This window comes from Sinocyclocheilus grahami, unplaced genomic scaffold (assembly GCF_001515645.1).
Source record: "Sinocyclocheilus grahami isolate Dianchi unplaced genomic scaffold, SAMN03320097.WGS_v1.1 scaffold206.1, whole genome shotgun sequence".
In the NCBI taxonomy this organism is placed as follows: domain Eukaryota; kingdom Metazoa; phylum Chordata; class Actinopteri; order Cypriniformes; family Cyprinidae; genus Sinocyclocheilus; species Sinocyclocheilus grahami.
Window position 1 is genome coordinate 306,277 of NW_015505385.1, and position 10,554 is coordinate 316,830.

Consider the following 10,554-nt stretch of genomic DNA (forward strand, 5'->3'; position numbering starts at 1 on the left):
TATCTGGCCATGGGGTCAGAAAAATACACTTAATTCAAAGCGGAAAATATTTTGTTTTTTTACCAAATTAACAGGTATTTTCTCTTGTTTTAAGCTTAAGAAAACAAGACTTTTGTATAAAAAAAAAGTAAAAACAAGACTTTTTTATTTTTCTTATCAAGCATCTTGATTTAAGAAAGTTTAGATGTTTGTACTGGAAAACAAGACAAAAACACTTAGAGAAGATCATTTTTTGCAGTGCAGCATCTGCTGTGTTTACGGATGGCATCAGACTGGAGGTTGTGAGATGATTTTGTAAAGTATTGCACTTTTACATGCATAATGTATGACACATGTAGGCGAAAACGGGCCCAAATTATGATGCCGTATGACGTTTTACTTCATCGAAAGCACTGAGAACTATATATTTGCCTTGCCAACGACTGCAAATCAATATCTGCCCAGCCTCGCCTGGACATCCGATCAATACTCGCTCCGCAGATGAGTGGATGTGAAAAAGTAAGTATGCTAAAGCAGTATGTTTTCAAGGTTGGTTTTCTCCGGCGTATCCCATGCAGCCCCTCCAGCCGGTCTCGACGTGGGAGAAGGAAACACATCCAGCCCCACCATCAAGGCGTTAATTGAGCAAAACTGCAGGCTGGAGACTCCATGTGCATTTGTTTGTGTGTTTATCTCTCACTGATAACACATCAGTGCTCCCTACAGGCCAGCACCAAAGCACGGCTGATCAACAACCACCATCATGGACCTCAAACTCCAGTCAGCAGCACTGAGACGACAGGAAAACTGCTGAAGACATCTCTGAAAAACATGCTTCCAAACGACATTTAGCCCTATTCTCACTATGACGTTTCTCACCTACATTCAGGCCTGTTGTAATTAATGCTTATTAGTCTGACTGTGGTTATTTGATCTATCTATCTATCTCTGTCTGTCTGTCTGTCTGTCTGTCTGTCTGTCTATCTGTGTCTGTCTGTCTGTCTATCTGTCTATCTGTCTGTCTATCTAAATTTTTACAGCATAAAAATGATGATCCACATGCCTATTTTTATTATACACTTTATCATTACATATGAAACTAAGTAAAATAATAATAATAATAATAATAATAATGTATAGGCTTGCATTGTAAGTGAAATGAACAATACACAATAAAATTTTCCTTATTTAGGAATATTCCTTCCTATAGGCATGTTGTGATTATTGATTAATCTGATCATAATTATTTGATGTAATTGCAATTATCTGAGATAACCAAAATAATTTTGCAATTTGAATTTCAAACACATTTTGCCTTCCAGACAGGACACTTATATTAATTATATTATAAATACTTAATGATTTAGAAATTAATTTTTCACAGCATTAAAGAAAATCTTATGAGCTTATTTTTATTATAAATGTTTTTATATTATATATGATTCCAAGTAAAAAGAAAATGAACGTATTATGCGTATTACACTGTAAGTAACCAACCAAACCAAACAGAATAAAATCATTAAATGCAATTATTTGTATGACAATTAATTATCAGCACTAAATTCATGATCAAAACACGCTTAACTATATTATTAATATGGTTGGTTCTTTGATTAATTTTTTGTTCCTCTTTTGTAACTCCCTCTGGATAAAAATGTCTGCTAAATGTATAAATGTATATCTCAAACATATATTTTTTTCCTGTGGAATACAAAAGAAGATATTCTCAATGAAAATAAGATTTCAATAAAAGTCAGCTGGGACCAAACCACACTTATATCTTCTTTTGCGTTCCACAGAAGAAAGTCAATCATGCCGGGTTAAAACATTTTTATTTTGGGGTGAAATATGGCTCTAAGGTGGATGTTTATGTTTATGATGTCTAAGAAAAACATGCTGCAGTTGCTATAATAAGCACTCAGCTACATCTGAATGGTCGCCAACGGAGAAACGTGTTTTTGTTCATAATGATGTAGTTATGACATCTACCAGCAGGTCTGCCTGGACCATGTTAATCAGATGACCCTCAGGCCACAGCTATGGTAATGTGTTGACTCCAGCAAAAACTCTATTTTTGAGTTTTCGAGCACACAGGGTCCCAACCTGAGGGTACAGATGCTTGAGTTTGCCAATCGTGACACAGCTAGGCCCGTATGAAGCACATGGCTCGTTTATCCATGTGTGTTTTGGAGTTGAGTCTGTGGTCCGGTCTACTATGGGCGAATGAATCATCTCTGAACTCCAGAGAGCATCTCGCTCTAGAGAAGGCCGTGACTCAGTCTCCTCCAGCTGTCAAAATACACATCAAACTCGCTCCCACAGCATGGACAAAACTCTGCAGAACTTCTGCAGCCAACGGGCAAAAAGAGTGATGGCGATTCTGTTGCCAACTTCCCAGATCTCAAGTGGAAAGGTCCAGATTTAGGTGCCGTACACACATTGAGGTCAGCAGAGACTGAGAGCACACAGGCCATTGAGCTTCATCTGACCGAGCACTGAACCTGATGGACTATATGCTTAACGCACTGTTATTCGTTTAAATTAGTTCCCGCCACTTTTTCTAAACAAATATGTGGTTTAAAAATACAATTTTGTTGTAATTCGAACAAACTCAACAGTAGTGTAAAATTTACTCTAGCTCTGTTTACACACTGTTTTTAGCAAATGCAACTGAAATGATTAAAAACAAATTCAAGTGGCAAATCTTGAGTTCAGTCCACTTGCAACTTACTGACTTAGATTAAATGGTATGTTTACTCATTCTGAAGACTGAATTACGTGAAAATCAACTAAAAATCCTGGTATAATAAAATTACAACTGAACCTGACTGCTGGAAAACCGCAGAACTGATTTACTGTTAATTAACTTTCTTTTGACTGGCTCTTACAGTAAAGCGGTACTTTCTTTTCTCCGTCAGAACGATGATTGGCTCTTTTAGTGTACGGCATGACTTTTTTTGTCTATCGGAATGATGATTGGCTCTTTTAACGTAAGGAGGGACTATCTTTTGTCTATCAGGAGGCTGATTGGATCTTTTTACTGTAAGGCGGGACTTTCATTTCTTTGTCAAAAAGGTGATTGGCTCTTTTACTGTAAGGCGGGACTTTCTTTTCTTTGTCAAAAATGTGATTGGCTCTTTTACTGTAAAGCGGGACTTTCTATTCTCTGTCAAGAAGCTGATTGGCTCTTTTACTGTAAGGCGGGACTTTCATTTCTTTGTCAAAAAGGTGATTGGCTCTTTTACTGTAAGGCGGGACTTTCTTTTTTCTATCAGAAAGGTGATTGGGTTTTTTACTGTAATGTGGAAATGTATTTTCTCTGTCAGGAAGCTGATCAGCTCTTTTACTATGAGGTGGGACTTCCAGTTCTCTATTAAAAAAATATTTTTTTACTGCAAGGCAGGACTTTCTTCCATCAGAAAAGTGATTGGCTCTTTTTACTGTAAGACTAAATTGAAATGGATCTTTTATCTGTAAAGTGTGACTACAGGGTTACAGCTACGAGTGGAAATCTCCTTTCATTATTGGCTCTTTTACTGTAAGGCGGGACTTTCTTTTCTTTGTCAAAAAAGTGATTGGCTCTTTTACTGGAAGGCGGGACTTTCTTTTCTCTGTCAAGAAGCTGATTGGCTCTTTTACTGTAAGAAGGGACTTTCTTTTCTTTGTCAAAAAGGTGATTGGCTCTTTTACTGGAAGGCGGGACTTTCTTTGTCTAAAAGGTGATTGGCTCTTTTACTGTAAGGTGGGACTTTCTTTGTCTAAAAGGTGATTGGCTCTTTTACTGTAAGGCGGGATTTTCTTTGCCTAAAAGGTGATTGGCTCTTTTACTGTAAGGCGGGATTTTCTTTGTCAAAAAGCTGATTGGCTCTTTTACTGTAAGGCGGGACTTTCTTTTCTCTATCAGAAAGGTGACTGGCTCTTTTACTGGAAGGCGGGACTTTCTTTTCTCTATCAGAAAGGTGACTGGCTCTTTTACTGGAAGGCGGGACTTTCTTTTCTCTATCAGAAAGGTGATTGGGTTTTTTACTGTAATGTGGAAATATATTTTCTCTGTCAGGAAGCTGATCAGCTCTTTTACTATGAGGTGGGACTTCCAGTTCTCTATTAAAAAAATATTTTTTTACTGCAAGGCAGGACTTTCTTCCATCAGAAAAGTGATTGGCTCTTTTTACTGTAAGACTAAATTGAAATGGATCTTTTATCTGTAAAGTGTGACTACAGGGTTACAGCTACGAGTGGAAATCTCCTTTCATTATAGCATCTCTGTTATATTCAGCATGTTATTGTATATAGTGCGTTGCCGACCAGCTGTTGTTTAACAGTGCACATTGTGTTCTTTGAGAACATGCAGTTCACTGACTCTAGGTCCACTTTACGTTAATGGATGGATCCCTGGATAATTTCTGATGTGCTCTGAAACGTGAGCACAAGATCTTCGCTCGTGTGACGTACCATTTCAAGCTCTCGCTGGCGAGGAGGCGGATCTCTGATCAGACACGAGTGATGGACGGCCACAGCAAGGAAGGGTGGACACGTCCAGCGGGTGTTATATCCCGTTTCCAGATATAACTCTCCCTCATTAAGCTCTCCTATCATGCTCACTGGAGCGCTGCTGTCACTGGCACAGAGCCAAGATGGCGGCTTCCAAAAATCCTAACATTTCAGCACTCGTTCAGCTCACTGGATAAATGATGAAGCCACACTACGGCACATTTCATTTGCAGTCTATCAGTGTCCAAAAACACCCTACGGGAGATGAATTTTATAAGCTAGAACTGTCAGAAGACAAAGGCAAGCGTGTTTTGATCCTCTGAGTGCTTGCCTTGTTTGAGAGCAGCATTGGGTATTTGCATTACATACACAAAAGTTTGGAATAGTTACAATGTTTATTTTTTCAAAGAAGTCTCTTTTGCTCACCAAGGCTGCATTTATTTGATCAAAAATACAGTAAAATTATGACATATTATTACAATTTAAAATAACAGTTTTCTATGTGAATATATTGTAAACTGTAATTTATTCCTGAGATCAAAGCTGAATTTTCAGCATCATTACTCCAGTCTTCAGTCACATGATCCTTCAGAAATCATTCTAATATGCTGATTTGAAATATTTCTAATTATTTTTATGGAAACTATGATATGTTACCTTTCAAAAGTTTTGGGTAAGATTTTACAAAAAGAAAAAAGAAATTGATACTTTTATCTACCAAGGATGCATTAAATTGTTCAAAAGTGCCAATAAAAACATTTAGAATGTTACAAATGACTTCTTTTTCAAATAAATGTTCTTTTGAACTTTCTATTCATTGATACTTTCAACATTGATAATAATCAGAAATGTTTCTTGAGCAGCAAATCAGCATATTATACTGATTTCTGAAGGATCACGTGACACTGAAGACTGGAGTAATGATGCTGAAAATACAGCTTTGATCACAGAAATAAATTACAGTTGAAAATATAGTCACATAGAAAACATCTATTTAAAACGATAATAATATTTCACAATTTTACTGCATTGTTGATCAAATAAATGCAGTTTTGGCGAACATAAAACACTTATTTCAAAAACATTAAAAATCGTAATTATTCCAAACTTTTGACTGGTATAGTGAACGCATGGACTTTTTGTTTTAGATTACAACTGATATGAATGTAGAAGGGAAGGTGTATATTTGACAGTCTGAGATAGGTGAAATTGAATGTATTTTCTCTCTCTCTGTCTCACACGTGTTCCTGCTGGAGTCTAAATTGGGCTCCTCTTTATTGGAGCACAAGTGGTCTGAAGGGGTTGAATGCGAGCGAACCACACACTTTTCCCTTTGATCCAGCATGGCAGATGAGAAGAACTCGCATCACATTACCAGAGAGAAGAGCATAAAGAACTCCACAGCAGCTCATCAGATCCTGTAGGTCACTTCCTACCAGCAGTTATACATCAGTCGGTGATAAAAGAGGCCTGATGTTAGCCTTAGCATCGTCTCTCCACTGCTGCTAACAAATACACAAAATCAATCTCTGAACAACACATGCAATCCAAAATAGAATTCGCTGCTGTCTGCAATATCCTGATAAGAGATTTGATAGCATAAATATTTATAAAGAGCCAAAGGAAAGGAAAATGAATTTGCTTTCTGCTTTGTTATCGTATGACGTGCTGTTCTAAAACTGCATCGTATGAATTCATTTCATTCCCTGCACTAGAGAAATTGTAGATTGACTTTTTTTTTTGTTAACATGAAATATGAAAAAAAAAAGTTAGTAAAAAGTCGTGCCCTTTGATGTGATGTGCTATACTCTATCTGAATTTTTTCTTCTATACAGTATATTGAATAATAATAATAAATAGAAAATTTTACAAGTATACATATTCATCAACCGTTGCATGCACATAATAATAATAATAAAACAAGGATAAATATTTCGTGATTATTATTAGGTGCAATAATAATAATAATAATAAATATGAATAACATTACAAGTATAAATATTAAATGACAATAAAAGGTGCATGTACATAATAATAATAATAATAATAATAATGATTTACAAGGACAAAAATTCAGTGATGTATTATTAGGTGCATACACAATAACAATAAAAATAATAATAAATATGAATAACTTACAAGTATACATATTCAATGACATAACAAAAGGTGCATGTACATATTAATAATAATAATAATAATAATGATTTACAAGGATAAATATTTAGTGATGGCATTATTAGTTGCATGCACAATAATAATAATTGATACATGCATATTGTTTTTATTATTACTATGACCTCGTTGAGCAACTCCATGATATATTTTAACTTTAAAAAATGTATTTGTCACTGCAGGATCATTCGTAAGTAGTGAAGGCAAAAAGGGTGATTCAAAATGATGTAAAATGTAAAACACTGTGAGCAGTTGCAAGACCCAAAATATTCCTTATACATTCATATTTTAAAGTTGTCCATGGACACACTTGCATGTCATCTACCCAATTGTTGGGAGAAACCTTCTCTTTACATATTTATTTCTTCACAATATTTCTGCAAAACAGAAATAAAAGCGTTTACCATAAATCTGCAAAGATGTAATTCCTGCTCCATAACGGTAATTACACTCAATCTCTCATGGCCAATTACACCGTCAACTTTGATTTTTTTTACACTAACTGCAAATGAAGCCGGTGGAAAAGTAAAACGCCAGCGGGAAAGTGTTTACAGACAAGTTTGCACCACTGGGACGCTGCATTATGTAACATCTAAATCCTAATAATGCAAATATCACCAGGCTCATTCACAGGCCGAAACGCTCCAAATGATGAAAACTCAATCCAATATAAACCTGCCAAAGCTCTAAGATACCCAAATCTGGGGGCTTATTTGTTTGGCGCAAGGGAATTAAATGAAATGTCTGAATATGACAGATGTGCGGCTCTATAAAGAGAACGGCACAGTCAGTCCATCTCGAGACTGTCCAAATATAAAAAGTCTTCACACCTCACAGAAGCTTCCAGGCGCCCCAGGCATGCTCCCTAAGCCCTGGGAAACCTCCCTGGATACACCAGCTGGACGGGTTACGTAAGAGACGGAGGGCTGCTGGAGCTCCACACGTTTCACCTGATCACCCCTCACCGAGTGGGCTGCAGTGATTTCTGCTGGGGAGACAGACACGAGTGAGGCATCTCATAAGGACTCATGGTTCAGATCAGTTTTCATCATTGTTATTGGATGCCTGTGTACTGATTCAGAAGTTCAATAGTGTGTTGTGTCAGATCATGTACTGTGTGTACCAGCGGCAGCCAATCACAGACGGGGGAGGAGCAGCTCCTTCCTCACTGAATGTCATTTCAAAGGCAGTAAAGAAGAGGTGCGCTGATGCCCTCCTGTGGCCAGATCTACAGCATCAGATTACATACTGAAATGGATTTGGATATTCAAAGCAAGACACTACAGGCAAAATCATTGTTTTTCATCCAGATTTGTCTGTTTTGCTTCCATATCACGTCTTCTTTAAGACTAGTGGAAAGCAAGCGTTCAAAATACGCATTTAGTGTCTGCCAGTTATTATTCCTCATATTAAAGTGATTGTGAACACTTCACTTGTTCAGGGATTGTTCCCCCAGCACTTAAAAGTAGCAGCAGTCAAACCAGTTCTTAAAAAATTTGGGAGTGATACTGCTGACATGTCTAATTATAGGCCTATCTCAAACTTGCCATTCGTTGCTAAGGTTCTTGAGCACGTGGTAGTTGGTCAGCTACAAAATCATTTCTCTGCGAGCAGACTACTAGAACCTTTTCAATCAGGGTTTAGGTCTGGACACAGTACGGAGACTGCCCTTTTGAGGGTAATGAATGATCTCCTTGTTGCAGCAGATTCTGGGGCTTGTGGCATTTTGTTTTGTTAGATTTCAGTGCTGCATTCGATACCATTTGCCACACTCTACTACTGGACAGATTACATAAGTGGATTGGTCTTTCTGGTATAGCTTTAAAATGGTTTGAATCATATCTTTCAGAACGCACTCAATTTGTTTATTCTGGTACAAACAGATCTCAGATTGTTCCATTGCGGCAGGGCGTCCCTCAGGGGTCGGTATTGGGTCCTACTCTTTTCAGCATTTATAGGTTGCCTCTTGGGCAGATTATTCAAAAGTATGGTCTGGGTTATCATTGCTATGCAGATGATACCAAGATTTACATTAGTACTCAACCTGGTGTTACATCAGCACTTTCAACTTTATCTGCTTGTTTACTGGAAATACAGGTCTGGATGAAACAGAACTTCCTACAGTTAAACTGTTCAAAAACTGAAGTTCTTCTGATTGGCACTCCAACTGCTGTAAATAGATGTAATCATTTTAAACTTGCAGTGGATGAGTGCCAGATTCTTCCTTCTGTACAGGTGCGGAATTTGGGTGTGATTTTTGATGCACAGCTGACTTTTAACACTCATTTATGAATGTTACTAAAGTAGCTTTATATCATCTTCGGAATATTGCACGTATAAGACCGTTTCTCTCTATGCCTGAAGCAGAAAGGCTTATTCACGCCTTTATAACATCCAGTCTTGATTATTGTAATTCTCTTTTTGCAGGGTTACCTGCAAATATGATTAAGAGGCTGCAATATGTGCAAAATTCAGCTGCTCGTGTTAACTTACACACCATCCCGCAGTCATATAACTCCTGTGCATTCTCAACGTATCACGTATTGATTTTAAAGTTCTTATCTTAACCTATAAAGCAGTACATGGGCTGGCCCCAGAGTATACTTGTAATTTGGTCACAGTGTCTACAACATCTCGGTCTCTCCGCTCTGCTGGTTCTCTTACTCTGTACCAGCCTTGTTGTAAACTCAAAACTATGGGTGGGAGGTCATTCTCTTGTATTGCTCCCAGGTTGTGTGGAATTCTCTGCCTTTTCCTATTAGGAATGCTCCATCTTTTGATTGTTTTAAGAAATTACTCAAAACATATCTCTTTAGCGAAGCTTTTAAGTTATAATCTTACAGTTGTTGTTGTCATTGTGATTGTTATTATGGAGTAGTGTTGTTTCTTTTATTGTTGTTTTATACTGTTGTAGTGCCTTGAGTGTAAGAAAGGCACATTACAAATCATATTTATTATTATTGTTTATTTTATTGCACTTTGTCTATTTGCATTTGCAGATTTCAACATCAATTCATATCTTTAAATGGTGAGTTTGTTTGTTTACTTTCATACACTAAACTTCATACAGTTTTATCCCCGTCTATATTCTATTCTAATATTCATATATTATTGGTTTTTATTATATTTTATTTCTGAAACATGGTGAAAATGTTTTTGATTCATTAAGTGATAAAAAAAAAGAAATCCAATTCCCATCTAAAGTCAACAAAATCAGACAAGAATTCTGAATCTGGTTCTATTCAATGTTTTGATTTCTGCATAAAACTTTATTTGCAAAGACAGATAACTCTTTTTATTAATTCTCATAAATCATGTTTTTATTGTGGGTATTTTTTAGTTATTACTATTTAATCAAAACAACCCAACTACAGTTTAATTGATATTAATTGAAATGCAGGATAAAAAAAAACATGATTTTTGAAAAATTTTAAAAACGGAGTTATCGGTTTTTGCAAATAAACTCTTCATATGCAAATTAGTGCACATTTAATTAGATAACGCCTCTTTTGAACAGCATTTCATGACATACATAATTTTTAAAATAATTTCTACTCTATTCACCTCTGCTGTCTTGCCTTAAGTCACACTTTTGAAATGTCTGCATGTTCATTGCATCATATAACAAAACCTCAAAACCAAGAGGCACCTGCAAAAACATAATGCTTTATTTTTATAGTGTCCTTGTTACACGTTACATGTACTTACTATAGTAATAATAAATTATGCATAATTACATGCAACTAACCCAAAACCAAACCCTCATCCTAAACCTAACCATATGTAGTTAATTAATATTACTCAATACTTGAATGTATAATTACACTGTAACAACAAAAAAAAACTTTTTCAGAATTATGTCAGTTTTCTGAGCCATTTGCAATGACTTAATCAACAGCTGTCAGTGTG